Source organism: Mustela putorius, unplaced genomic scaffold (genome assembly GCF_011764305.1).
Source record: "Mustela putorius furo isolate JIRA1106 unplaced genomic scaffold, ASM1176430v1.1 tig00537227_pilon_pilon_pilon, whole genome shotgun sequence".
Lineage (NCBI taxonomy): Eukaryota > Metazoa > Chordata > Mammalia > Carnivora > Mustelidae > Mustela > Mustela putorius.
Genome location: NW_025422368.1, coordinates 14213633 through 14238057, shown reverse-complemented (window position 1 = coordinate 14238057; position 24425 = coordinate 14213633). Strand labels below are relative to the sequence as shown.

At 35.9% G+C, this 24425-nt stretch overlaps 1 long non-coding RNA gene across 1 annotated transcript; it reads left to right on the top strand.

Annotated features, from left to right (window-relative positions):
* The first annotated feature begins 6010 nt into the window (after nt 1-6010).
* LOC123389950 lies at nt 6011-21211 on the top strand. The gene is made up of 3 exons (XR_006604621.1): nt 6011-6040; nt 18308-18340; nt 21184-21211. It is a non-coding gene; the product is annotated as an uncharacterized LOC123389950 (long non-coding RNA).
* Nucleotides 21212-24425: the final 3214 nt, after the last annotated feature.

The window sequence follows — 24425 nt, the reverse complement described above, 5'->3', positions numbered from 1 at the left end:
ATTTTAGAAGATAAAGAAGAATAACGTGCAGCGAAATCTTGAAAGGAGTGGCTTGAGAAGTACAAGGATAGGAAAATCAAGCAAATATAAGGCTTGTAGCTTCCATATATTATCATTGAGTCATCTAGTTCTTCATGAAAATTAAAAAAAAAACTTCATGGAAAGGCAACAAACATAAATGTAGTATATTGGCATTTTATTGTCATCTTGACTTTTAGAGCCACTGCTATGGGAGTGCGGACAACACTGACGCCATCTTTGGCCCTCCATCTTGTTCATGCAATGACCTCCCTAAAACATTACATGTTTCAGGCCCCATGGAGGTTAATGTATGCCTTGACTAGACCATGGAAAGGCTAGTTTGGAGCATCCGTACAAAGGCACACAGATGGCACCACTTTAGATAACCAGTAGAGATGACATCTGTGCACAGAAGTTCCGATTTTAGATAACTAACCTTGGATCTCACCGCAATGCCCCTTGCTCTATGAAAACTGTGGCTTAAGGTCCAAACTGGGCTGATGATAGCTGCACAATGCCTGGATTGCCTGCTTCCTGCCCCCAACCATCTTCAGTAAGTTACCCTGACTCTGCAAATATATTGGAGTAGCTTCAATTTGGGGTCTTGAAGTAGCTTCTCAGTCTAAAGGATAGTTTTCTGTCCCTCCTCCACTTTCTAATAACTGTAAAGCCAATTTCATCTCTAGTTATTAACATTATAGTGAAAAAAAGTCTAGGATTTTGGACTGCTTTTTACTAGAAGGCAACTGAACTTGTGAAATCAAAAAAAAATTGTTAATACTGCTGGTACAACATTTCAACCTCAGAATAATGGATGGTGAATCTAGGCTAGAAGTTTCAAATTGTGGGACCCTTTTCTTAACCATCAGTATTTCCCCAATTTTCCTATAATGTGTCTAATTCAGTGCATGCTATATTATATTGAACTAAATCTCTTAATATAAATAACTTTAATATTAAAATTTGTTTATCATTATTCTTGTTATCATTATTATTTAATGTGATTTTTACTTTGGAGCATAGCAAAATTATTCATTAAATCATTTATTCAGCGATGCCTGGGTGGCTCAGTTGGTTAAGCAGCTGCTTTTGGCTCAGGTCACGATCCCAGTGTTCTGGGATCAAGTCCCACATCGGACTCCTTGCTTAGCAGGGAGCCTGTTTCTCCCTCTGCCTCTGCCTGCTACTTTGTCTGCTTGTGCTCACTCTCTCTGACAAATAAATACATAAAATTTTTTAAAAAATAAATAATTTATTCAATATTGAACATCTAGCATATGCTAGAGTCCTTTCTAGGCACTGGAACTCGGTAGTGAACAAAACACATAGAGAGCCCTGCCCTAATTGAACATTCTAGTACTAACGACAGACATAATTAAATGTATTAAAAGATAAAGTAAAAGTATATATTAGATGGTGGTAAAAGCTACAGAGAAAAATAAAACAGAAAAGAGTAGAGGGAAGGAGTGCTGTGAGGTGAGGTTTGTAATTTATTCAAGGAAGGTGTTCATGTGAAGGTGGTTTTGGGTAAAGACCTGAATGAAGAGAGGGATTGATATTTTGGGGAAGAATTAGGAATTGCATAAAGGTATTAATAAATCACAAGAAATTAAAAAGGCTTCTAATTTATTTTGAGATTAAAATATTTAGTTTAATAGCATACAATATTGATCATGCCTAGAATTATATTATGTAACTATCTTTTTGGACATCTGTTTGAAACATATGCAAATTGTCCATATTTTAAATCTCTTACATATGGATAGGTTCTGACTCACCAAGGCTAAAGTCTAATCATAACCCTGAAAATGGACATTTTGGAGGAAAATAATTATAGCATGTGAAAGTAGATATTAACAGTTTGCAAAATGTCATTAAAATGCACGTTTTAATGAGGTGAAAGAGCATATTCGGTGGATACCTGGGGAGACAGTATCCCAGGGAACAAGCAAATGCAGAAACTCTGAGGGAGGGTTGTCTGGTGAGGGACAGTGACAGCAGAAAGGTCTCTGAGGCTGGAGCAGAGAGAGTGAGAGCAAGCAGGCAGAAAGTGAAATCAGATTTGGGGCTGATGGAGGAGGGCCTTGTAGACCATATTAAAGATATTTGCTTTTATTTGGTGAATTAAGGGGAGGGGTCACAGTGTTTTGAGTAGCAAAATATATGTTAAAAGTCAGTCTGCACAAGACTGTTCTAGCTGATGTTCTGAGATTATAAAAAGGGAGACTAGCTAGAATTGGTAATTGAGGTCAGAGGTAATGGTGTCCTGAATGAGGGGAATCAGAGTGGTGGTAGAGGAGGTGGTCATGAGAAGAAGTTTCACTCTGGATTTATTTTAAATTGAGAACCGACAGGATCTTCTGATGCAGTATGTGTGTGTAGGAGGCATGGAAAAGGAAAAGGAAAATTCAAGAATGGCTATACATTTGAGGGGTCAGGTAATCCAGACAGATTTTCCATTACTTGATATTAAAAAAAAAAAAAAGATACTGAGAAGAGCACATTGGTGGGAGGAGTGAGTTTAGAATTTCATTTGGGGCACATTGAGTTTAGTTGCCTATTAGACATCCAGGTGAAGATGTGGAAAATAAGCTTGGAGGCAGGGGAATAGTCCAGGGCTGGTTATATAAATTTGGAAGTCATAAGTATCTGAGTGGTATGTAAACCCATAGAATTCGGGTACGATCACCAAGAGAGTGAAGTGTCTAGAGAAAAAGAAGAGATCCAAAATTGAGTGTCACGTCCCTTAGGTTAAGAAGTGCTAGAGATGAGGATTTGGCAGAGGTGAACAAGAGGGAACAGCACATGAAACAGGAAAAAACTGGAAATTGCAGAAGTCAAAGTGTCCTAAGAAGGAAGAATTGATCAAGTATGTGTCAAATGTTGTTGAGAGGTCAGTAAAATGAGGATTGACAACCGACCACTGGATTCCCTTTAGATCACCTGTGTCCTTGATTTTGTACAGTGATGGAGAGAACTTAATGGGGGTTGAGTAAAGTTCATGAGAGAAAGAGAAGTCAGGAATGGAGTCAGTGAAGGAACTTCTGTGAAGTTTAGCCTTTAGAGGAACGGAAAAATGGGAAGAGAGCAGGAAGGAAGTGAGTTCAACATTTTTTTTTTTTTAAGTAACAGCTTTATTGACATATAATCCAGACATCATAAAGTTACTTTTTTTGTTACATTTGTTTTTCTTAGGAAGAACACATAAGAGCATGTATTTATACCACTGGGATTAATCCAAAAGAGGAAAGAAACCTTGGTGATATGGACACAGGTGAACAAATTACTGGCATTAACGTTCTTAGATGAAATCCTATACACAAATGGGAGCATTGACATAGATTGTGGCACAGAGAGTTCTTGTGTATTAATAAGAAGGCAGGCAGAGCAAAGGGTACAGATACCAGTAGATGGATGTATTTGTGGATGGGAGCTTACAGAGTTTCTTTTTTCACAGCTTATACTTTCTAAGTAAAATTAGAAGTAAGGTCATTAACTGAGAGGGATGATGGAAAGGAAGCATCAGATTTTGGAGAAGAGAAGAGAAAGATGAAGAGTGTGAAAGCAAATAGAGGAGGAGATAAAATTGCCTGTCTTCAGGGGACAACTGGGGTCAGAGATTTAATAGAGAAAAGAATTAAAGGTTCATGCAAAGGAATAATGATAATAACTAACCATACAATTTAAGCCAAGTAAGAGAATAGATGAATTGTTGAGGGGAGTGAGGGTGAATGAAATGTAGCAGGATCTGTGCATTATAGGTTCCAAGGGATACGTAGATTCTTGGAATTGTACTACTAGAACAAGTGATCTAGAAAGAGAAGTGGGTGGTAAGACATTAGAATGCTTGAAACTGCATTTGACTTTTTCATAATGCATTTTCCATTTGGAATCCTTCCTTAATTCTGCATGTTCAGGTTTTATCCACTTTCTTTTCTCAGGTTCAGCCCTTAAACTACCCCTCCATGAAATTTTCCCTGATTTTCACAAGCTAAGAGTGCCACCTTCCTTCAAGCTTCCATAGCAATTTCATCTGATCCCTACTTATGGAAAATTTCCCATTTGCATGTAGTCTTAGTCCCCCCAAAGCCTCAAGGTAACTTTGTTTCATTCTGGTCTACATATCTAGGTCCACTGTTGACCTATAGCAGAATAATCCTGTCATAATGATAATCTGAAAAATGGGCTCTCCAAGAACAAATCTCCTTCACAATAAAGTCATGTATGATTAAAAAAACAAAAGAACGTTGTAAATGGCCATGTTCATATGAGTCATATGTCTCAAAGGGCAATATTCCCTAATAACTACACTTTTTTTTCTGTGTTGGAGAAAAATCCTCAGTACCTAGTATTTATTTGCAAAGTGCTAAAACAATCAGAGCTAGGTTTTGGAAAAACTACAAAGTTAATGAAGTTAGTCTTATCCCCTCCAATCTCTAGTACCTCCTTCTCTGTTCTTAGAGTGAGCCTTCTCCTCCTGTATCACTCCTGTGTCTGTTGTTTGCCCACTCTCCAAATCCCTGCCCCACCAGGAAAACTCTCACATTTTCACTGATGTCAGAAAAAAAATGCATGGCCTCCATTGAATGTGTTACCTTAAACAGGAAAATGCATTTAAAATATTTAAACCTGATAAATATTGTACTCCTTCAAGATGATTTAAGGAATCAACAAACAGACTAAGGAGATTTCATGGGGACAGGAAGTACATGAGTGAAAGTTTTCACTCTGTATTGGTAAGGCCCTCTGACAAGGCAGGTTAATTTATTCCCTTCAGATTAGTTGAGAATGAGGGGATAAAAAGGAAAGAAAAAGATGCTTATTCATAATTTTTCCCCTTTTCTTGGGATTTTTCTGCTTTTCTGAAGATAGACTGAGGACTATTTTCCCTTTGGCTACTGATACCTTTTCTTCTCCTCTTAAGTTTTATTTGAGTATAGTCCCCATACAATGTTACATTAGTTTCAGGTGTACACGTAGTGATTTGACAGGTTTACACATTATGCTATGTTCACCACAAGTGCACCGAAGCTTTTCCTTTATGGTGATTGGGAGCATCATCAAACTGTGGAGTTGGCCCTTTCTAGTTTTCAGGGTCACCTTTCATGGCCAATCATCTCTACCCTGCTCATCACAGACCAGAACTTCTCCTCTTAGACCATGACTTGAACTTCTTCTCCATATCCCAGAATATCTACATATATAATTCATGGGTGGTATTTTCTATTTAATTTTATTTTTGTTCTAAAACATTCTATTTCTGATGTTCTCATTATTTTCATGTCTTCTAGTTATATATCTGATTATAAAGTTCAGGGTAAGCATGTGTATCATTGGAATATCATGTGTCCTGTGAGTAATGGAGCTATTACAGTGACCATAGTGCATTGTATGTCTTAGTTTATCCATAGCCATACTTATGCTATGTCTATGTGATAATTACATGCTTTCATAAGGAAATACCCATTAATATATTGATAAGAAAAGAGTTCTTTGTTTCAAGGTAGGTTAATGTTTAAAGTACGTTTTGTTGTTAAGGGATAGACAATATTACAATATTTAATCAATATTTAATCACACTATTTGAGTTTCCTGAGGTACTAAGACTTTTGCATGATTAATAGGGTACAGACAAATGTATATTATTGGCATATTTGGTTTTTAATCCTGGGGCTTTTATTTCCTGCCTTTCCTGTTTGCACAGGGTGGCAAGAAGGTATGCTTTGGGTTTGGTGTGAGCTGGACTTGATCCAAGGTAGAAGATGGCATGAATAAAACACTAAATTGACTTGAAACAAATTTCATCTTTGGCATGCTATAATATTTATCTTGCTCTATCATCACCACACCTAGCTCATTATGAGAAACTGTGGAAAGAGTAGGTATAAAAACTTCTGTAAGAGGGTCCCTCACGGATCTGGTTCTCCAGGATGACTGGTCCCCATTTCTAGGTCCCAAATCATCACCATGAAGCTGATCTTTTTGTATTTGGTTGTGGTCCTTTGCATCTTCTGCAAAGGTAAGGTACTAATTTAAAGAATCATTTCAAATTTGGTAAACATGTGTATATGCTTGCTTAAATGTTTAGTTTCTCTACTTCAAACTTTTTTCTCCATCAGAAAACTTTCCTGTATCTCAGTAGGTTAATAAGTAAGGATACTGGGATTCTAAGAAAACTAGGTTTTCATCCTATTCAGCTTTAATAAACCTATCTTAAGGAAATATTAATGAACAGGTTACTCAAGATGTGTTATTTTTGTGGTCTATTTTAATCACAGTATATCTTTTAATGACCCTATCTTGAACTTAAAACTGCATTTATATTAAAGACCCACACTTGTAATTGAAATTTTCACAAATCATGAAAGTATCACCAATTAAAAGACTGGTTTATCACAATTTTTTTTTTTTTAGAGAAAACATTTTTTTAATTGTTATATTGTTCTTGATATAGTATGAGAAAAGTTCTTTTTTTTTGAAATATTATTTTTTAAAAAAATTTCTATTCAGTGTACCAGTATTCATTGATTTTTGCACTACACCCAGTGCTCCATGCAATCCATGCCTTCTCCAATACCCACTACCTGGTTCCCCCAACCTCCCACCCCCTGCCCCTTCAAAACCCTCAGATTGTTTTTCAGAGTCCATAGTCTCTCATGGTTCACCTCCCCTTCCAATTTCCCTCAACTCCTTTCTCCTCTTCATCTCCCCTTGTCCTCCATATTATTTGTTATGCTCCACAAATAAGTGAAACCATATGATAATTGACTCTCTCTGCTTGATTTATTTCACTCAGCATAATCTCTTCCAGTGCCGTCCATGTTGCTACAAAAGTTGGGTATTCATCCTTTCTGATGGAGGCATAATACTCCATAGTGTATATGGACCACATCTTCCTTATCCATTCATCTGTTGAAGGGCATCTTGGTTCTTTCCATAGTTTGGCGACTGTGGCCATTGCTGCTACAAACATTGGGGTACAGATGGCTCTTCTTTCACTACATCTGTATCTTTGGGGTAAATACCCAGGAGTGCAATTGCAGGGTCATAGGGAAGCTCTATGTTTAATTTCTTGAGGAATCTCCACACTGTTCTCCAAAGTGGCTGCACCAACTTGCGTTCCCACCAACAGTGTAAGAGGGTTCCCCTTTCTCCACATCCCCTCCAACACATGTTGTTTACTGTCTTGCTAATTTTAGCCATTCTAAGTGGTGTAAGGTGGTATCTTAATGTGGTTTTAATTTGAATCTCCCTGATGGCTAGTGATGATGAATATTTTTTCACGTGTCTGATAGCCATTTGTATGTCTTCATTGGAGAAGTGTCTGTTCATATCTTCTGCCCATTTTTTGATATGACTGTCTGTTTTGTGTATGCTGAGTTTGAGGAGTTCTTTATAGATCCTGGATATCAACCTTTTGTCTGTACTGTCATTTGCAAATATCTTCTCCCATTCCGTGGGTTGCCTCTTTGTTTTGTTGACTGTTTCCTTTGCTGTGCAGAAGCTTTTGATTTTGATGAAGTCCCAAAAGTTCATTTTCACTTTTGTTTCCTTTGCCTTTGGAGATATATCTTGAAAGAAGTTGCTGTGGCTGATATCGAAGAGGTTACTGCCTATATTCTCCTCTAGAACTCTGATGGATTTCTGTCTCACATTAAGGTCTTTTATCCATTTTGAGTTTATCTTTGTGTACAGTGTAAGAGAATGGTAGAGTTTCATTCTTCTACATATATCTGTCCAGTTTTCCCAGCACCATTTATTGAAGACTGTCTTTTTTCCACTGTATATTTTCTCCTGTTTTGTCAAAGATTATTTGCCCATAGAGTTGAGGGTCCATATCTGGGCTCTCTACTCTGTTCCACTGGTCTATGTGTCTGTTTTTATGCCAGTACCATGCTGTCTTGGTGATCACAGCTTTGTAGTAAAGCTTGAAATCAGGTAACGTGATGCCCCCAGTTTTATTTTTGTTTTTCAACATTTCCTTAACGATTCTGATTCCATACAAACTTTTGGATTATTTGCTCCAGCTCTTTGAAAAATACTGGTGGAATTTTGATCGGAATGGCATTAAATGTATAGATTGCTCTAGGCAGTATAGACATCTTAACAATGTTTATTCTTCCGATCCAAGAGCATGGAATGGTCTTCTATATTTTTGTGTCTTCTTCAATTTCTTTCATGAGTGTTCTGTAGTTCCTCGAGTACAGATCCTTTACCTCTTTGATTAGGTTTATTCCCAGGTATCTTATGGTTCTTGGTGCTATAGTAAATGGAATCGATTCTCTAATTTCCCTTTCTGTATTTTTATTGTTAGTGTATAAGAAAGCCACTGATTTCTGTACATTGACTTTGTATCCTGCCATGTTGCTAAATTGTTGTATAAGTTCTAGAAGTTTGGGGGTGGAGTCTTTTCCATATAAAGAATCGTGTCATCTGCGAAGAGAGAGAGTTTGACTTCTTCATTGCCAATTTGGATACCTTTTATTTCTCTTTGTTGTCTGATTGCTGTTGCTATGACTTCTAATACTATGTTGAACAAGAGTGGTGAGAATGGGCATCCTTGTCATGTTCCTGATCTCAACGGGAAGGCTGCAAGCTTTTTCCCATTGAGGATGATATTTGCTGTGGGTCTTTCATAGATAGATTTTAGAAAGTTCAGGAATGTTCCCTCTATCCCTATACTTTGAAGCGTTTTAATCAGGAATGGATGCTGGATTTTGTCAAATGCTTTTTCTGCATCAATTGAGAGGACCATGTGGTTCTTCTCTCTTCTCTTGTTAATTTGTTCTATCACATTGATTGATTTGCAAATGTTGAACCATCCTTGTAGCCCAGGAATGAATCCCCCCTGGTCATGGTGGATAATCTTTTTAATGTGCTGTTGGATCTTTTTGAGAATCTTAGCATCCATATTCATCAGTGATATTGGTCTGAAATTCTCCTTTTTGGTAGAGTCTGTGCCTGGTTTGGGGACCAAGATAACGCTGGCTTCATAGAAAGAGTCTGGAAATTTTCCTTCTGCTTCAATTTTTTGAAACAGCTTCAGGAAAATAGGTGTTATTTCTTCTTTGCAAGTTTGGTAGAATTCCCCAGGAAATCCATAAGGTCCCGGGCTCTTGTTTTTTGGGAGGTTTTTGATCACTGCTTCAATCTCATTAACTAGATATCGGTCTATTCAGGTTGTCAATTTCTTCCTGGTTCAATTTTGGGAGTTTATAGTTTTCCAGGAAGGCATCCATTTCATCTAGGTTGCTTAGCTTATTGGCATATAACTGTTGATAATAACTTCTGATGATTATTTCTACTTCCTTGGTGTTAGTTGTGATCTCTCCCTTTTCATTCATAATTTTATTAATTTGGGCTTTCTCTCTTTTCTTTTAGATTAGTGTGGCCAATGGTTTATTGATCTTATTGATTCTTTGAAAAAACCAGCTTCTAGGTTCATTGATACGTTCTACTGTGTCTCTGGTTTCTACCTCATTGATCTCAGCTCTAATCTTGATTATTTCCCTTCTTATGTGTGGAGTTGGTTTGATTTGTTGTTGATTCTCCAGTTCTTTAAGGTGTAGAGACAGCTGGTGTATTCTGGATTTTTAAATTTTTTTTGAGGGAGGCTTGGATGGCTATGTATTTCCCCCTTAGGGCCGCCTTTGTTATATCCTATAGGTTTTGGACCAAAGTGTCTTGATTCTCATTGGTTTCCATGAGTTGTTTCAGTTCTTCTTTGATCTCCTGGTTGATGCAAACATTCTTAAGCAAGGTGGTCTTTAGCTTCTAGGTGTTTGAGTTCTTTCAAAACTTTTCCTTGTGATTGAGCTCCAGTTTCAAAGCATTGTGATATGAGAATGTGCAGGGAATAATCTCAGTCTTTTGGTATCAGTTGAGTCCTGATTTGTGACCCAGTATGTGGTCTATTCTTGAGAAGGTTCCATATGTACTTGAGAAGAAAGCGTATTCTGTTGTTTTAAGGTGGAATGTTCTGTATATATCTATGAGGTCCATCTGGTCCAATGTGTCATTCAATGCTCTTGTTTCTTTATTGATTTTCTGCTTGAATGGTCTGTCTATTTCTGAGAGAGGCGTGTTAAGATCTCCTACTATTAATGTATTTATATCAATGTGACTCTTTATCTTGATTAATAGTTTTTTTTAATGTAATTGGCTGCTCCCACATTGGGGGCATAGATATTTACAATTGTTAGATCATCTTGGTGGATAGTCCCTTTAAGAATGATGTAGTGTCCTTCTGTATCTCTGACTACTGTCTTTAGTTTAAAATCTAATTTATCTGATATGAGAATCGCTAACCTGGCCTTCTTTTGAGGCCCATTGGCATGAAAGATGCTTCTCCATCCCTTCACTTTCAGTCTGGGTGTATCTTTAGGTTCAAAATGGGTCTCTTGTAGACAACATATGGATGGGTCCTGTTGTTTTATCCAATCTGCAACCCTGTGCCATTTTATGGGCGCATTTAGGCCTTTCACATTGATGGTGATTATTGATAGATATGTTTTTATTGACATCATGTTACCTTTGAAGTCTTTCTTTCTGTAGATTGTCTCTATATTTCTGTTCAATGGTATTCTTAGGATTTTTCCTCTTTTATAGAACCCCCCCCCTTAATATTTCCTGCAGTGTCAACTTGGTGGTCGCATAGTCTTTTAAGCCTTGCCGGTCTTGGAAACTCTTTATCTCTCCATCCATTTTGAATGTCAGTCTTGCTGGATAAAGTACTCTTGGCTGCATGTTCTTCTCATTTAGTGCCCTGAATATATCTTGCCAGCCCTTTCTGGCTTGCCAGGTCTCTGTGGACAGGTCTGACGTTATTCAGATGGACTTTCCTCTGTAAGTAAGGAGACTCTTTGTCCTAGCGGCTTTGAGATTATATCTACAATTATGATTCCTCAATTTGACTATCAGGTGCCTTGATGTTTTTCTGGAATCTATAATCTTGGGTGGAGACCGTTCAGCCTCTAGTACATGAACACTGATTCCATTTGCAAGATTGGGAAAATTTTCATGAAGAAATTGTTCCACTATATCTTCCAGACTTCTTTCTTTCTCTTCCCCTTCAGGGATCCCAATAATTCTGATGTTGGAATGTTTCATGGCATCATTTATTTCCCTGATTCTGTTTTTGTGTTTTCTAAGCTGTTTTTAAGTCTTCCTCCTTATCCTTTCTCTCTATCTGTTTGTCCTCCAGATCACTAATTCTATCTTCTGTCTCAGTTACCCTAGCTTTGAGAGAATTTAGATTAGATTGGAACTCATTGAGAGCATTTAGCTTTTAGCTCTGTCCTAACATTGTGAACATCATCTCTGGTCGCTTTCAATTTAGTCCTAATCAATTCCGTTTGGTCATCCATGGCTTTCTCCAACCTAGCTATTGCCTGGATAATTGTTAGCCTGAATTCTCTTTCCAACATATTGTCTATGTTGATAGCCATTAGCTCTGTTGCAGAAGGCCCATCCTCTGTATTTTTCTTCTCTTGGGCATTCCTCCTCCTAGTCATTTTGGTGAGAGGTGGCTGAACGGATGTAGCTAGATATATTGACCATGGTGCAGTCAAATTGCACCCTGGCACACGTCTGAACAATCAGGATTCCCCACCCAAACAAGAGAAAAGAATAAAAGAAAAAGAAAAAAAGAGAGAGAGATAGGAAAGAAAGGGAAGATAAAAGTGGAGGTTCAGCCCAAATGGGCCCCAAGGTAAGATTTATGAAGTATACAAACAAAAACAGACAAACAAAAAGACTGAGAAAAGTATATGACAAGAGAAAAAAATTATATATATGCAAATAAAGGAAGAACCTCGCCAAAAAGAACCCCAAGTGTAAGATTTATATACTATCAGGACAAACACAAAAACACAGAAACACTGCCCACTGGCATCTTCTACTCCTGTAGAGATCCAGACGTGTATAATTCTGATCTCAGGCTGATTTCGTGGGTGATCGGAGTTCTTTGGAAGGTAATCAGCTCAATTTAGGGTACAGGTTGAAAGGGCGCCTCCTCCTACTTCCCTGCCATCTTGTCTCCCCCCAAGGAAAAATATAAATAAATAAATACAGGTACAATCATCTAAATATCATTAATGTAGTATTTCCAGACACTGTGGTGTAAGTTGGTATACACAGTTTGGCCGCGGTTAAATTCGGACTCGGACTCCTCTCCTCTGTGGGGCATCTCTAGGCACACCGCCAGCGCCCACATGCTCAGGATCCCCCAAAGTCATGCCTCTTCATCTGAGAAAACAGTTCTTAAGCTAACAACTTTCCTGAATAATTCATGAAGTCAGTTAGTTAATTTCTAAAATTAATTGAAAGGTAAGAAATCATTAATTTTGTTAATTAATAATTGAGCAAAATAAGAACAAACCTTAAAAACAAATGTATTACTTAGTTCTATTTCTGAACAGGGGCAGAAAAACAATAATGTCTACATATAAGGGGAAAGGTCAACAAAAATTCAAAATCTATCTTCTAAATTTGGGAGTACAGTTCAGTACATTTTACTTTTTTATGAAAAGACAGAATGTGGTATACTATGATTATTTATTGTGATTAAGAGAAAAGACATCTATCCTTAATCCAATTACCTGAGAAACCATCTGATAGACCATTAGAAAATGATTACTTCAAGTAATAGTGACTTTTAAATTAATTAATTAATTAATTATTTTTTATTGACATGTAATCCATTATTTGTTTCAGGGGTACAGGTCTGTGAATCATCAGGCTTACACAATTCACAGCACTCATCAAAGCACATAGCCTCCCCAATGCCCATCACCCAGTCACCCCATTCCACCTAGTCCCCCTCTTCTCCAGCAATCCTCAGTTTGTTTCCTGAGATTGTCTCTTATGGTTTGTCTCCCTCTCTGGTTTCATCTTGTTTCATTTTCCCCTTGCTTCCCATATGATCCTCTGTCTTGTTTCTCAAATTTCTGATATCAGTGAGATCATATGATAACTGTCTTTCTCTGCTTGACTTATTTCACTTAGCACGATACCCTCTAGTTGCATTCATGTCCTTGCAAATGGCAAGATTTCTTTTTTTTTATGGCTGTGTAGTATTCCATTGTATATATATATACCACATCTTCTTTATCCATTCATCTGTTGATGGATATGTAGGCTCTTTCCATAGTTTGGCTATTGTGGACATTGCTGCTATAAACACTGGGGTACATATCCCCCTTTGGATCACCACATTTGCATCCTTAGGGTAAATATCCATCAGTGCAATTGCTAGGTCATAGGGTAGCTCTATTTTCAACTTTATGAAGAACCTCCATACTCTTTTCCAGAGTGGTTGCACCAGCTTGCATTCCCACCAAGAGTGTAGGAGGGTTCCCCTTCCTCCACATCCTCGCTAGCATCTGTCATTTCCTGCCTTGTTAATTTTAGCCATTCTGACTGGTGTGAGGTGGTATCTCATTGTGGTTTTGATTTGTATTTCCCTGATGCCAAGTGATGTGGAGAACTTCTTTGTGTGTCTGTTGGCCATCTCGATGTCTTCTTTGCAAAAATGTCTGTTCATGTCTTCTGCCCATTTCTTGATTGGATTATTTGTTCTTTGGATGTTGAATTTGATAAGTTCTTTATAGCTTTTGGATACTATTTATCTGATATGTCATTTGCAAATATCTTCTCCCATTCTGTCAGTTGTCTTTTGGTTTTTTTGACTGTTTCCTTTGTTGTACAAAAGCTTTCGATCTTGATGAAGTCCCAACAGTTCACTTTTGCCCTTGATTCCCTTGACTTTGGGGATGTTTCTAGGAAAAAGTTACTGCAGCTGAGGTCGTAGAGGTTGCTGCCTGTGTTCTCCTCAAGGATTTTGATGGATTCCTGTCTCACATTGAAGTCTTTCATCGATTTTGAGTCTATTTTTGTGTGTGGCATAAGGAAATGGTCCAATTTCATTCTGTCCAATTTTCCCAACACTGTTGAAGAGACTATCTTTTTTCCATTGGACATTCTTTCCTGCTTTGTCACTTAGTTGATTATAGAGTTGAGGGTCCATTTCTGGGTTCTCTAATCTGTTCCATTGATCTATGTGTCTCTTTTTGTGACTGATTACAGCTTTGTAATAGAGATTGAAGTCTGTAATTGTGATGCCACCAACTTTGGTTTTCTTTTTCAGTGTTCCTCTGGCTATTCAGTCTTTTCTGGTTACATATAAATTTTAGGATTATTTGTTACATTTATTTGAAAAAAGCTGATGGTGTTTTGATAGGGATTACTTTAAATGTGTAGATTGCTTTAGGTAGCATGGACATTTTCGCAATATTTGTTCTTCCAATCCATGAGTATGGAACGTTTTTCCATTTCTTTGTGTCTTCCTCAGTTTCTTTCATGAGAACCTTATAGTTTTCTTTGGTTAGATTTATTCCTAGGTATCTTATGGTTTTGGATGTAGTTATAAATGGGATCAACTCCTCAATTTCTTTTTCTTTTGTCTTCTTGTTGGTGTATAGAAATGCAACTGATTTCTGTGCATTGATTTTATATCCTGACACTTTACTGAATTCCTGTATGAGTTCTAGCAGTTTTGGGGTGAAGTCTTCTGGGTTTTCCACACAAACTGTTATATCCTCTGCAAACAGTGAGAGTTTGACTTCTTGTTTGCCAATTCAGATGCCTTTTTATTTCTTTTTGTTGTCTGATTGTTGAGGCTAGGACTTCTATTACTATGTTGAATAGCAGTGGTGATACTGAACATCCCTGCTGTGTTCCTGACCTTTGGGGAAAAACCTCTCACTTTTTCCCCATAGAGAATGATATTTGCTGTGGGTTTTTCATAGATGGCTTTTATGATGTTAAGATATATACCCTTTATCCCTACATTGTGAAGAGTTTTGATCAAGAAAGGATGCTGTACTTTGTCAAAGGCTTTTTCTGCCTCTATTGAGAGGATCATATGGTTCTTCTTCATTTTTTTATTAATGTATTGTATCACACTGGTTGGTTTACAGATGTTGAACCAGCCTTGTAGCCCAGGAATAAACTCCACTTGGCCCTGGTGAATAATCCTTTTAATGTACTATTGGATTCTATTGGCTAGTATTTTGGTGAGAATTTTTGCATCCATGTTCATCAGGGATATTGGTCTGTAGTTCTCCTTTTTGATGGGGTCTTGGTATGGTTTTGGAATCAAGGTAATGCTGGCCTCATAAAATGAGTTTGGAAGTTTTCATTCCATTTCTGTTTTTTTGGAACAGTTTCTGAATAGGTATTAATTCTTCTTTAAATGTTTGATAGAATTCCCCCGGGAAGGCATCTGGCCCTGAGCTCTTGTTTGTAGGGAGATTTTAGATTATTGCTTCAGTTTTATTACTGGTTATGTGTCTGTTCAGGTTTTTTATTTCTTCCTGGTTTAGTTTTGGTAGTTTATATATCCCTAAGAATGCCTCCGTTTCTTGTATTTCTTTGGTATTGGTTGTGATCTCTCCTCTTTCATTCTTGATTTTATTAACTTGGGTCCTTTCTCCTTTCTTTTTGATAAGTCTGGTCAGGGGTTTATCAATGTTATTAATTCTTTCAAAGAACCAGCTCCTAGTTTCATTGATCTGTTCTACTGTTCTTTTGGTTTATATTCCATTATTTCTTGTTCTGATCTTTATTATTTCCCTTCCTCTTCCCCCCTCCTCCATCCCCCCTCCTCCTTCCCTTCCTCCCCCTCCTCCTCTTCCTCTTCCTCCTCCTTTTTATTCCTCTTTGTCGGCTTCTTCTTCCTTCTTTCTTTCTTCTTCTTCTTGTATTGCTATATACTTTCCTCTTAGGATTGCCTTTGCAGCATCCCAAAGATTTTGAACAGTTGTGTTATCATTTTCATTTGTTTCCATGAATTATTTTTTTAATTCTTCTTAATTTCCTGGTTGACCCAGTTATTCTTTAGTACAATGCTCTTTGGGCTCCATGTATTTGAGTCCTTTCCAACATTCCTCTGTGGTTGAGTTCTAGTTCCAAAGCATTTTGTTCTGAAAATATGAAGGGAGAAGTCTTTTGGTCTTTTGGTACTTGCTGAGACCTGATTTGTGACCAGGATGTGATCTCTTCTGGAGAATGTTCCATGTGCACTAGAGAAGAATGTGTACTCTTTTGCTTTGGGATGGACTGTTCTGAATATATCTGTGATGTCCATCTTGTCCAGTGTGTCATTTAAAGCCTTTATTTCCTTATTGATCTTTTGCTTAGATAATCTCTCCATTTTAGTGATGGGGGTGTTAAAGTCTCCTACTATTATTGTATTATTGTCAATGTCTTTCTTTGATTTTGTTATTAATTGGTTTATATAACTGACTGCTCCCATGTTAGGGGCATAGAAATTTAAAATTGTTAGATCTTCTTGTAGGACAGACCCTTTAAGTATGATAAAGTGTCTCTCCTCATTTCTTATAGTTTTTGGCTTAAAATCTAATTTGTCTGATAGAAGGATTTCCTCCCCAGCTTTCTTGTGATGTCCATTAGCATGGCAAATTGTTTTCTAACCCCTCACTTTAAATATGGAGGTGTCTTTGGGTCTAAAAGTAGTCTTTTGCAGACAGTATATCAGTGGGGTCTCCCCCCCCCCCATTCTGGATCCCTGTGTCTTTAGATTGGGGGAATTTATAATATTTACATTCAGAAAGATATGAAAGATATGAATTTATTGCCTGTAGGGTGACTGTTACTGTATATTGTCTCTCTTCCTTTCCAGTCTATATTACTTTTAGGCTGTCTCATTGCTTAGAGTACCCCTTTCAATATTTCCTTTAGGGCTGGTTTGGTGTTTGAAAATTATTTTAGTTTTTGTTTCCTAGAAGTTTTTTATCTCTCCTTCTATTTTCAATGCCAGCCTACTTGGATATAGTATTCTTGGCTGCATATTTTTCTCATTTAGTGCTCTAAAGATATCAATATACCTTCTGCCCCTCTCTCTCTTTCTTCTTCTGGGATCCCAATTATTCTAATATTGTTTCATCTATGGTATCACTTATTACTCAGAATCTCCCCTCATGATCCAGTAGTTGTTTATCTCTTTTTCTCAGCTTCTTTATTCTCTATCATTTGGTCTTCTATATCACTAATTCTCTCTTCAGCCTCATTTATCCTAGCAGTAATAAGCTCTGTTTTTGATTGCACCTCATTAACAGCTTTTCTGGTTTCAACTTTGTTAGATTTTTGTTCTTTTATTTCTCCAGAAAGGGATTCTCTAGTATCTTCTATACTTTTTTTCCCAATACAGCTAGTATCTTTATAATCAGCATTCTGAACTCTAGTTCAACATCTTACTAATGTCTGTATTGATTAGGTCCCTAGCAGTCAGTATGCCCTCTTGTTGTTGTTGTTCTTCTTTTTTTTTTTTTTTTTGAGGTGAGTTTTCCACTTTGTCATTTTTTCCAGAGAAGAATAGATGAATGGGAGAACAAAATGCTAAAAGGGTAATAATGACCCCAGAAAAATGAACACTAAACATATCAGAAGAGGCCCAAAAGCAGGGGAAAAGAAAAATAAAATATGATCACGTTTTATTCATGCTGGTGAATAAAACAGAGCCACACACTTAATTTGTGAAATATTTTGGTCTGTTAGAAGAAAAAGTTTTGCTGTTTAAGCAACCATAACTGTACAAAAAAAAAAAAAAAGAAAGAAAAGAAAATTAAAAACAATACCCTGGCTAAGGGGGAAAAGCTTTAGTAAAATGAACTATAGATCTCACATGAAATGGATACATATAATCAAGTATTATTTTTTCCCTTTCTATTCTATCTTTTCAGTAGGGTAAAGTCTATACAATTGGTTGCCTTTTCCCTCCCTCCTCTTTCTTTCTTCTTTCCTTCCTTCCTTTCCTGTTTTTGTCTTTTGTCTAATTCACTGTTTGTGAATACACTAACCAGAAATGTTTAGGGGAAAATAAATGTATTTGAAATTTCAACTGGAAAATATACTTTAGATTGACAGATGTAAAAGGTTTTGATAGTATGAAAAAGATATAAAGTACTGACTAATATAAATTTTGTGAATTTAATTTATTTGGCCATATATTTTTTTCAATAATGAGTTGACATTGAAAACTTTGATTTAGAGTTTGTTGATAGGTAAATGCATACCTAGACCTATATAAGAAAGCTCTCAATAAATTAATATTGAAAATCATAATTTTTAAATATAAAAATGTAGTTTCCATGAATTAAATTTAAAAGAATGGAAACAAGCAGAATATTATTTTCATTGTTTTAAAAAATGCTATAGAGAAATGTAAAATGACATAATTGTTATTGCTTTTTTCCTTTTTTTATAGATGGGGAAGCCCTTTTATACAGAAAAAAATCAGGTCTGTATACTCCAGAAATTAATCTTTACTCTGAGATATCAAAGGCTTATTATGAGCTTGCTTCTTTTGGAACACAGGGATTTTTTTCCCATGTTTATTGAGATATAATTGACATATAACATTGTGTAAGTTTAAGCTATATGACATGATTTGATACATGTTTATGTTGTAAAATGATTACCACAATTCAATACCGCTATCATTGTATATAATCACTTGTGTGTATGTATGTGTGTGGTGAGAATTTTTAAGATCTGTTCTCTTAGCAACTATTAAATATACAATACAATATTATCTATAGTCACAGTGCTTATACATTAGATTCCCCAGAACTTTTCATCATAGAACTAGAAGTTTGTGCCCTTTAATCAACGTCTCCACATTTACCTCAACCTTGAACTCCTGGCAAACACCATTTTACTTTGTTTCTATGAGTTCGATGTTTTTAGATTCCATATACAAATGAGGTTATATAATATTTGTCTTTCTCTGTTAGATTTATTTCTTGTAGCATAATGCCTTCAAGGTCCTTCCATGTTGTCCCAAATGGCAGAATTTTCTTTTCTTATGGTTGGATAGTATCCCACTCATGTATGTACCACACCTTCTTTAGCTATTCATCTGTTGATGGACATTTAGGTTGTTTCCATGTCTTGGCTATTGTGAATAATGGTGGAATGAACATAGAAGTGGAGATACCTCTTTAAGATAGTGATTTCATATGCTTTTGAATATATACCCAGAAGTGGAATTTGTAGGTCATATGCTAATTCTATTTTTATTTTTTTGAAAAACTGCATACAATTTTTCTATGATAGCTGAACCAATTTACATTCTTTGCCAACATGGAATACAGAAAATTGATGTGTTTTATACACACTTGATTTGGGAATAAACTACAGTGACTCCTTACTCATTTATCCCACATGATTGTGAATACCTCAAAGATAGGATTTGGTCTCTACTCTTTGTTCTGTATTCAGAAATGTTGAGAACAATGGCTTCAATGAAATAGACAAATCATACTTGTTTTGAATTAATGATATAATTTGGGATTATAGGTATGATTTGTTCTGCATACAAGAATTTTCTGTATAAAAAATAACCAAATCCTTTCCAAAGTAAAACTTCTGAAATGAACCACAGATACTCTTATCTTTTTACCTGAGAAGATGAGGGACTTGAGAACATATTCTAATCTTTTTCAGGGACACAAAAATGAATGCCAGTTATCATATTATATATCAGGCAATGATGCCCTCAGGATCTAATGCTGTGTGTAGGATAGTTAAGCCTTACTCTAAAGATGCTTTCTATGTTTCTGCTTTTGATTTTCCTTTCCTTCTTTTCATTTCTATTAAATATTTAACTCTATATCCTGATAGGGTTATTATATCTTTTTTTTTTTTTTTGCATCCGGGTACCAATTTTTATTTATTGCTTTCAGTCTAGTATTTGTTGTAAGACTTGTGTGTCCTGAGTGGGGCCCTGAGGGACTTTTTCTGATGGGAAAAGTTCTTGCATGGGTTCTGTAACATCTTTATTTGTTGTAAGAGGATTTGGGAATGGCTTTTGACTGCAGACTACATTTTAAATAAGTAGAAATTTCCAGGTTTTTAACCTATATGGAGAATGTTATCATTTAGTTTTTTTTTTGAAGCATTTATATTAGGTGTCTCCAAACCATTTCTTCTTAGCCTTTGGCTAAATATGTGTAAATGTATTTATATGTGTAATTACATACAACTTTGTTTTGGAAACAGTTTGTCAGAACACATGGAAACTCTTTTAACTGGTTATTTCCTGTTTCACTTAATTTATGCCTATGTTTCTGGAATACATTTGGCAACCATAAGTCCTGAATTTTTCAGGACAGTCCAATTTCTGAGAGTGTATCTTAGTGTCAGACCATATGCTTTGACTTTTAATACAGTCAGTTTGGGCTTAGGAAATTTGTGAAGATTATAGGGTATGGAGAAGCATTAAAAAAATCTGCAACCCATTAAGTACCAAGCTAAAAATACTACCCAAAATATTTTTTGAGGGTTATTGATTATGTAATCAACATATAATTTTATGCAAAATTCTACTGCCATTGTTAAATGTTTCATTTCACAAAATTCTTAAGAAAGTTCTCTGGGAAGCCAATGCTTTTTTATATTTGATAAAATATGTTTATATCTTTAAATATAACAATACATGTGCTTATATGTAAATTGTCATTTGTTATAAATTTCTCATTCTTAGTGTGTTTTTGACTCAGCTATACTTACTATAATTTGACAATCTTGCAAATCGTGCTATTTACTTACATGTGAAGAAAATTCACCTTGATAAACAATAACACTTAAATCATTTGTATAAAGCATGTACTTAGTTTTGTATCTAGTGGTACAATAGAAATTGTATCCATTTCATTCAAATTAAGTGGTTAGTTTCATCCAGTATTTTTTAAAAAAATCTTTTAACTAAAACTTCTGCATTTCACCAGCAGAATAGGAGTCAATGCTTTGCACCTTTTCAGTCATCCAAGAATTATTATTATTATTATTATTTATTTATTATTTTTTTGCTATGTTCTAATTCCTGAACCTAAGCTGTACTTTAAACTGTTTGGAGGACCAGTGGAGCCTTTTTCTTTTATGGGGGTGTTCTGGAGAGGTATAAATACACTATGATCAAAGGATAATTACCATATTCATGCCTGAATATTGGATTCAATGAGCACAGCTCTGTGGGAACACCTCCCAAGAACAAGAAATAGCTGCAGTCAAAATTCACTTTCTGTTAGCAAATCTGTCAGATAAGCTACTAATGACAGCAATTCTCCCTTTTTTCTTCAGATGGAAAAATTGCTGAAAGCACATCAGGTAAATTACTTTTATACTAAACAAAAATAAAGTGACAGTGCTTTTATTTGGAGAAAAGGCATATCTCTCCTGGAATTAGCATTAAAACATTTAAAATGAAATATTCCTTATTATAAGCAAAAATACTATAGTATGTTTTTGAATATTCTGGGCCAGATAGTTAAAAAAAACTAATCAACATTTATAAAGGTGGTGACATTTCAAATAAAAAATTGCTGTGGTTACTTGTTTTCTAAAATTTTTAAACCTGTAAGAGAAATGTGAATATAGATTTAAGGATTTACTTTCCTTAAGTAAGTACTTTGTATTATTGGACTAATTTCTTAGAGATCTGCTTTAATTAAAATTGATCCTGGCCCTGTTAGTTTTATTACAGATTCCCTCAGAAAATTGAATAACACTAAGTATAATCCATTATTTTGTTTCTCTATTCATGAAAATGAAAAATAAGCCACAGCAAACCAAGAGCATTTTATGGAATTTTTCTTAAATCTAAGAAAAGGATTTTTGCTAATATCAATATAGATTTAATTGGATCTGGTCTAATGCATATAGTAGTCAAAATAGCCCAAGATTACTTTTATATGTTATTCTTATGTGATATTTTAGATCTGTGTCTTTCTACAACCTAAATACAATAAAATATAATTGGAAGATGTATTCTTTGAGGTAAACAGAGACTGAGAATAAGCAGCAGGTCAGTTGTCCCATGAAGACAGCAATGTCTGTCTTCACTTCATCATAATTATGGATAAGACTCATTTGGTTTTACCATAATGATAGACCAAGAGCTTCTTTCCTTCCAAGAGTACAAAATCTGATTGTTAATTAGAATAAATTGGGTCATAGGAGTCTTGAACATTCTCCTAAAAGTCCTCATTTGAGAAGTTTGAGTGAGGCAAGGGAACATTTAGAATAATTTCCCGACAAAATTTATTTGTCAAGTTGTCAATTTGACAACTTATTCTCAGTCTCTGTTTACCTCAAAGAACACATCTTCCAATTATGTTGGCTTCTCTGCCTTTGTTCTTTGCCCTCTGAGGAGAGCCGTGGCATGAGGAAGGCCAGACTGAGACTTGAGTGGTTCTGAGTAGGGATCCCTCTTTCTTGAGTCTAAGAGAGGCATTGTCAAAGGCCATTCTGATGGTAGGTCTAGGAGTCTAGTTGGGTTTGACTCAAAAGCTCATAGGTTTCATGCTACCGAATACTGCCTCATTTCTCTCTGCTTGGCATCAAGCAGATATTAAGATCTAATACCCAGACACCTGGGATACTGCAGTGAATAAAACAGGCCATAAACCTTGAGTTTATGGAGATTACAATATAGAAGAAGCAGACACTCAGTAAGCAGTAAACAGAAGTGGTAAACATGGTGTATTACAAGGTGATACAATTTCTGGAATAAATTATAGTACTATAATGATAATTGGGAATATTAGAATGGGGGTGGCAATTTTGAATTGTCAGAGTTTGCCTCATTGAGATGATACTTAGGCTGAGACTTGAAGGAAGTGAATGCTACAATTGATAAGTAAATGTTCTCATTGTTTTTTTCTTTGTAGGAAAACAGAAAAGACAAGAAGGTATGTTATTTTAATTTTATCAGCTATTCCTAAGCCAAGGGCAGTGTGAATTCAACACAGTAGAATATTTTGACCGGGGGAGTTTGGACACTGGAACTCAGGGCTTATCAATGGAGAGGAAGCAACTGGGAAGGTTTCTGCCCTAACTATAAGAAGACTGTCTAGTACACAGCAGTGAAATCTTCATAGCTCTTTTCATCGCTCTTTCTTGAAGTCTTAGAATTATTACAATAAAGTATGGGTATGGCTATGAAGGCAATAAGAAGTGTATGTTATTCCAAGGGCTGCCAGAATAACAGGGAATAACATGGCTTTCAGAGTGTCACAATGAAAACCCCTTTTTGCGCTCTTTATACTGTTTTCAAATATGATCTTCTGTTATTCAATTAGGTGGCTTTTTGTTCAGTAGTCTGAGCTTTGGTGACCCAAACAGAAGAAAGAAATCTCTTATTGATTCACTCCTTAACACTGGATATAATGCTCCAGGAGGGGCTGAAGATGGGTCGAGGAAACATCGAGATACTGATAGTTTAGTGTTAAAAAACACTCCGGCAGGTACTGTTAGAGAAAAATGCTTATTTAGGAAACAAGTGCTTTATTTCATTTTGGGTAGCCTGATAATCTTTGCATTATTAGCAGCGCATGGCCTTAATTAATAGTGGGGAATAGAAAGGCACTAATTCTAGGGCCTGAGACTGATGAATGAGACTGATGAATTCTGTCTTTAGAGAATTTTGGAAAAGATGTTTACGTTGTTACATTTTTTTTTTCCTGATCATTTTAGTTTTTCTATACTATCTTTCTTCTTGGTGCTATTATAATGATCAATCATTTTTATGATATTTAATTACAGTACTTCCAGACCCCAAATTTGGTGCAAGTTTTCTCTACTCCCATTTTTGTCTCCAACCACAATTTATTTTCTGCACTGGGATTCTGTCTTTAAATTGCATACTCAGTTTTATGAGTAATATTATAAAGCAGTGTTTGAAAACAGTTTGTGGTCTGCTATTTGGTTTTGTTTGAAAAAAAAAATCAACTTTCTTTAGATGAGGCATGTTCTCTCTGGTTCTACACACTTCTCCCAACTGGCCACGTTTTACTTTACTTGCCTGGTCCGCAAATCTCTATAGTTCTTACCTGTGCAAAAATAGAAAAGAAGGAGATTCAATGAGGAAAATAACTTCAGTATTTTATATTGAAATTTAATATTTGAGTCAAAGTGGTGATAACTGAAAAGGGACAAACAGTTTGGGGTATAGGAGTGCAGTTTCCTGTCTGTCCAGCCATCTGTTTTGGGACTGACAAACAGGATGACTAATAAGTTCATGCAGATATGCTTGCTCTTGTTCACAATACTCAATTGTTCATTGTTTTGTCATGTTCTAAAGAAGACAGTGAAATTTATCTTAAGTGGTCCCAGTGCTTTAGTTTTCTTATGGAATTCTCAAACCTCATGGTAAATTTTTTTGCCATGTACACCCTTGGTTATACTGTATGGAATTATATATGGCAAGATGTATGGAGGGGAAGGGGACGATATTTTTGAAATGATAATGTAGGCCTAGTTCAAGCAATGTGTATAGATTAATTTCTTGTACATTATGAGTGAACGCAACTTTTTTTCTGATA